Raw genomic sequence first — 5,873 nt, forward strand, 5'->3', positions numbered from 1 at the left:
TCTGGGATCTAGTGACAGAGCCCAGGGAAGCTGGACAGGCTCAGTAGGTTTCAGGCCCCATTTGCTAGGAAATTCACAGAGAAAGGACAGGGAGTTAGTGCCGTTGCCTTGGTAACGCTCTGTCACATTATAATGAGGCTCAGTGGTAGCAGGAGGCCTGTCTTAAAGGAGCACGAAGCACATTGATTTGCCAGTGTCCTGAGGAGGCACACCGGGAACACCCCCACTTCCTCCTTCTCACTGGCCTGGTCCATCGGGAAGACAGCAGGAGAGGAGTTGAGGTGGCATTGTGCCAGTCCAGGGGCACAGTAGTCCTGGTGTATGCGCACCCACTAAGTCACACCTGAAACAGCTTAGAGTTTCAGGGCTGGCATGGAGAGACTGCTGCTGCCTCAGGTGGAGGCCCTCGAACCCAGGTCTTTCCCGATCAGAAAGAGAAGTATCTGGAAAGTCATATGAGGTGTGGTGGCCTGGAGGACTAGGCCACCCTGCACCTGGGCAGCAGCCTACCCAGAGTGCGTGGAGTGGACCCAGGCTAGCAGGTGATGGGGCAGGAATGACCACTGCATCCAGGCCAACCAGAAGCAGAGCCGGGCAGCACGGCCTGCCTCCCAACAGTGCAAGCCCACAGAAGGGACAGGGTGGCGGACTGGAGGCCACAGGGGGATGAACTGAGCCCAGTGGCCTTCAACACAGGACTGAGAGTCTACACAGAGATGTGGGATGGAAACACATCTGACCCCAGTCCAGTGGAGGTCTTCACTGGACTTCCCTTCCCCGATGAGGATGAACTCCGGGGAAGTCAGTGCCTTCAGTCCCATCTTGCCTTCCTTCCTTGCTCTAAGTTCAAGTACAACCTAATAGTGCTGGACTCTGTACCTGCCGGTCTCTGATTCAGATAACTGCAGGTGGTAAACAGCCCATGGGGAATGACGGGTGGGGGATCGGCACTGAACACCAACCGTTTTTTTCTTGTCCTTGCTCCTGAAATGAAATGTTACAAGAACTGTTTACACAGATTTTACGTTGCATTAAGTATTAGCAGTAATCTAGAAGTGATTAGCTGGTGGAATATGCAGGAAATACATACAAATATTATGTGCCAATTAAAATAAAAAATTTAAAATAGGGGCCTAGAGAGATGGCCCAGTGGTTAAGAGGTCTTACTGCTCTTGCAAAGGACCTGAGTTAAGTTCTAAGCACCCATATCAGGCAGCTCACAACTGTCTATAACTTCAGTTCCAGGGGGATCTGACACCTCTGGCTGCCTAAGGCACCTGCACTTGTGCACATTTTCTCTCTCTCTCTCTCTCTCTCTCTCTCGAGAGAGAGAGAGAGAGAGAGAGAGAGAGAGAGAGAAGGAATCAAAAATGATAAAAATAAGTCTTTAAAAATACTATAAATAAGGGCTGGAGAGATGGCTTAGAGGTTAAGAGCACTGGCTGCTCTTGCAGAGGACCTGGGTTCGATTCCCAGCACCCACATGACAGTTAACAACTGTCTGCAACCCCATTTCCAGGTGATCCAATGCCCTCTTCTGACTTCCATGAGCACTGCACAACACGGGTGCATGTATATGCATACAAGCAATACACTCATACACATAAAAATAATAAAAAATAAAATATGAGAATTATAATACAAATAAATCTTAACCATTTTAAAATTTTTATTTATTGTTTTTATTTTATGTGTATGGGTATATCATCTGCATGTATGTGAGTGCACCCGTGTCATGCAATGCATGGGGAGCTCAGAAGAGGGCTGCGGATTCCCCTGGAACTGGAGTTAAGGACGGTTCATAGCTGCCATGTGGGTGCTGGGAATCGAACCCGGGTCCTCTGCAAGGGCAGTCAGTGCTCTTAACCGCTGAGCCATCTCTCCAGCCCTGATCTTAAACATTTTTACATAAAACTGAAAACACTGACCAAAAATAAGTAAGGAAACAAGATATTCAGGAAGGGGTGCAAGGCTGCAAGGCAAACGCTACACGATTGTGCTGAGACACATCCAGTTTCCAGGTTCCGCTTATTCTAGATTATTCCACTTATTCCGATTGTGCTGAGACACATCCAGTTTCCAGGTTCCGCTTATTTTTTCCTTTCTGTTTCCAGCCACGACTGGGTGCCGGGCAGGGCTGGGAGTCTGAATCTCTCTGTGCTCTTGCTCTTCTGAGTGGGCACAGACTGGAGGCTCTGATCATCACTCCGCTGGTGGGGATGGGTAGAACACACAGGGGTGACCAGGATCACAGCAGTTCCCGAGAGGCAGAGCTGGATGGAGCCAGAGTCATGTGGCCCTGGAGGCCACCGACTCCCAAGCACCTGCTGTTCATTTGTCCACATGCTTGAAGAATGGGCTGTCAGAGCCTACTGGTGCCTCAAGGGTTTCAGGGATGGAGAGGGAGGAGGGTAAGTCTTTCTTGTGGTTACCTTCTTCTTTGTATTTTTTCAAGTCTTGCAACAATGTCTGTGTGCAAGTTCTTTGTGTGTGTGTAGCTGGGGATGGAGCCCAGAGCCCTGTGCATGCTCAGCAAGCACCCTACCACTGAGCTACATCCCCAGCCTAAGCAATTTTTTATTATTTTTATTTTATGTATATGAGTGTATTGTCTGCATGTATATAAGTCTACCTGTGTTGTGCAATGCCCACAGAGGTCAAAAGAGGGCACTGGATCCCCTGGAACTGGAGTTACAGATGGTCGTAAGCTGCCATGTGGGTACTGGGAATGGAACCCGGGTCCTCTGGAAGAGCAGCCAGTGCTCTTAACCACTGAGCCATCTCACCAGTCCCAGTATGTAATTTTTTAAAAGCAGTTTTATTAAGCTCTAATACACATCCTATTTAATTCACCCATTTAAAGTGTACAAGTTGGGTCTAGAGAAATGGCTTAGAGTTAAGAGTACTGCTGTTCTCCTAGAAGACCTGAGTTCAGTTCTCAGCACCCATGTCTGACAGAGCACAACCTCCTGTAACTTCAGCTCTAGGGGATCTAACACCCTCTTCTGGCTTCTAAGAGCATTATACATACATAACATATACTCACACAGATATCTAAACATCTAACGTGCACAAGTCAGTGGTTTGAGGTCTTTTACATGACTCTATTTTATTGGGGTAAGAACATGGGATATAACATTTAAAGTGTGCCATTCAGTAACTGAAAGAAGGCAGTCATCACACTGCTCATCCATCACCACCATCTTCAAAACCTCTTTCACCACCCTAAACACACCTTGTCCTAACTTAGTGACCATCCCTCACTCCTTTTACCCTCAGCCCTGGTAACTTCTAATCCCCTTTCAGTTTGCACAAGGAAGTGAACCCCTTCTAGGTTCCACACAGGAGCAGGGTCATGGGACATCAGACCTTCTGTGGCTCTATGGCAGCGCCTGTCAGAATGTCCTTTCTTTTCAGGGCTGAGTACTGTTTGCTTGGACATGGCTTTGCGTGTAGAACACATTTTTCTCTCTGCTCACCTGGTCAGGATTATTGACCTGCTTGAGTTTTCCCCTTATTGGTTTTATGTGAAAAGCTGCTCTGAACATAGATGTGGAAATACCTGTTTTATGCACTGTTTTCCATTCCTAGAAATGGAATTACAGGGCCATGCGGTTGTATGATTTTAAAAGTAAAAATGGGCTCAGGAGATGGCTCAGTTGGTAAAGCATTTGCTGCACAAATACAAGCTGAGTCTCCATCCCTTGCACCTGCATAAAAAGTCTAGAATCCCAGTATCGGGGAGGTAGAGGCCAGAGGATCCCTGGGGCAAGCTGGCCAGCAAGTCCAGTGAACTGATAAGCTCCAGGTTCAGTGAAAGGCCCTGTCTCAAAAGTCAGAGAGTGACTGATGATGATACTTGATGCTGATGATGGGCCTCCCCACCCCCCACCCCCTCCAGAGTAGAAACAATGTCTGGTACAATTAGGTCTCTCCACCTGAGGAAATCGATGTGGTCTTTTCTGTCCATAGAAACAGAACCCCAAAGACCAGGGTTCACATCCCAGGTCTACCTCTGTCTCATCCTCTATACACAAGGTCGGCCATGCTAGAATGTCTACTTGAAGTCTGGGGGGAACCTGGAGTACAGACAGCTCTCACACTTAGAACCATCCTTAGCCTTCTTTTGAGTTTATTGAACAATTGCCTTTCCCTGCATTTGATCTCAACAGCTAGAACCATGAGACGCCCATCCCATTCATTCCCATTCCACAGATGTGGAAACCAAGCCTCTGAAGGCCAGAACTTGGAAGAGTCAGGGTAAGACACCAGTCTCTGGGCCACATGGAATATTCTCTCCAGACCCTGATCACAAGGGGCTTGCAAGGTGCTTTCCTTCACCTTATGAAAATGAGGATACTGTAATTTTAAGGAAATAGGAGACTAGTTGGGCATGGTGATGCACACCTTTAGTCCCAGCATTTGGGAAACAGAGGCAGGCAGATTTCTGTGAAAGAGCCCAACCTGGTCTACACAGCAAGTTGTAGACCAGCTGGGGAGCCCCTGTCTCAAAAAAAAAAGAAGCAGGTAGGAAAGCCCTCAGCCTCTCTCCATTTTCTCCCTGATCACTTCCTCTCAGAGTTGCAGGGGCCCCTTACCTGCCTTCCTGCCCAGAGGGCCTGCCCCCAGGAGCCCTCCTTCTTCTGACCCAAAGCCCAGACCAGCCTTACTTCCCTGCTGGAGTCTGTCCTCAGGGGGCTTAAAGAGAAGTGGTAAAGCCACTCCTGGTGTCCACGGGGGAACTGGCATCCCACCTTGCTCTGAACTCTCGATGGGTGACCAGATAAGCCCCACCCCAGTGCTCCAGTGTCCCGACTGTGACAGGAGTGCATAGGACCCGGTTCCCCCGCAGCTCTTCCATTTGCTCCCGGGTATTTTCTTTACAGAGTTCATTTTTCCAAAGAGAACAATGGAGAACGGTTCAGAGGGACGCTCCCCAAAGCCTTCAGCCTGAGCTTCCCAGGAAACAGAGGTCCCTGGGGACCCTTTCCTCGTGTACAGAATTTAAATGGAAGATGCTTGGCCCCAAGACAAGCTCCCTGAGTCCCAGGCTCTTCATACAAGGAAAGGAGAAGGAGCATTTCCACCCCAAGTGGAGGGTTCTCAGGGCCAGGACAAGGGACAAGGGCAGGATGAGCCTGGAGGTGTCTAGAAGCCCCGGTCCTGGTGGAGGGGAGTCCTCACCTGGGCCCTGTCTAGAGTTCATTTCCTGAGTTATGGTTCCCGCAAGGTAACTGGGTCGGGAAACTGTGTCACAACCCAACACCCAATGACGGACCGCACGTGTGTCTATCCACCCATGTGGGTGCCATAACACAAGAACAGGCCCCCATCCCAACCCCCACTTGGGGATGGAAGCCAGCACCTCTCCCTGATCTCAATTCAACCCCCAGCTGAGCAGGGACAGAGAAAGACCCCTCCCTTTCTCAGAGGACCCAAGTTCCAGTCTCCCCACCTCACACTCCTGGAACCATCTTTGGGGACCCTGAGTCCTCCAGAGCACATTATGGTCCCTTCCTGCTGGGGTGCCACCCCACCCGTCTTAAACCTCCCCCGCCCCCGCCGGAGCCTCCCGGGGCGCCATTCCCTCCCCACGCTGCGGTCCCCTGGCTGAGTCCCCAGCGCTGGTGGCCGCCTCCCTTCGCGTCCTAGGGTCCCGGAGCCCCCCTGGCCTCAAGCCAGCCGGGATGGAGCTGTTTGCCCCAGTTCAATTTCCCCCGCCTTTTTGATGTCACATCCTGTCCCAGCCTGCCTTCCCCGCCGGCCGCCGCCCTCCCTCCTCCCTTCCCGGCGCGAGCGAGGCGCGCGGGTCCCTCGGCGCTGCCTCCGCCCGCGCCCCTAGCCGAGCAAACTTTTGGCACCGCTGCAGCCCG

This window comes from Nannospalax galili, unplaced genomic scaffold, assembly GCF_000622305.1.
Source record: "Nannospalax galili isolate Female #2095 unplaced genomic scaffold, S.galili_v1.0 scaffold300, whole genome shotgun sequence".
In the NCBI taxonomy this organism is placed as follows: domain Eukaryota; kingdom Metazoa; phylum Chordata; class Mammalia; order Rodentia; family Spalacidae; genus Nannospalax; species Nannospalax galili.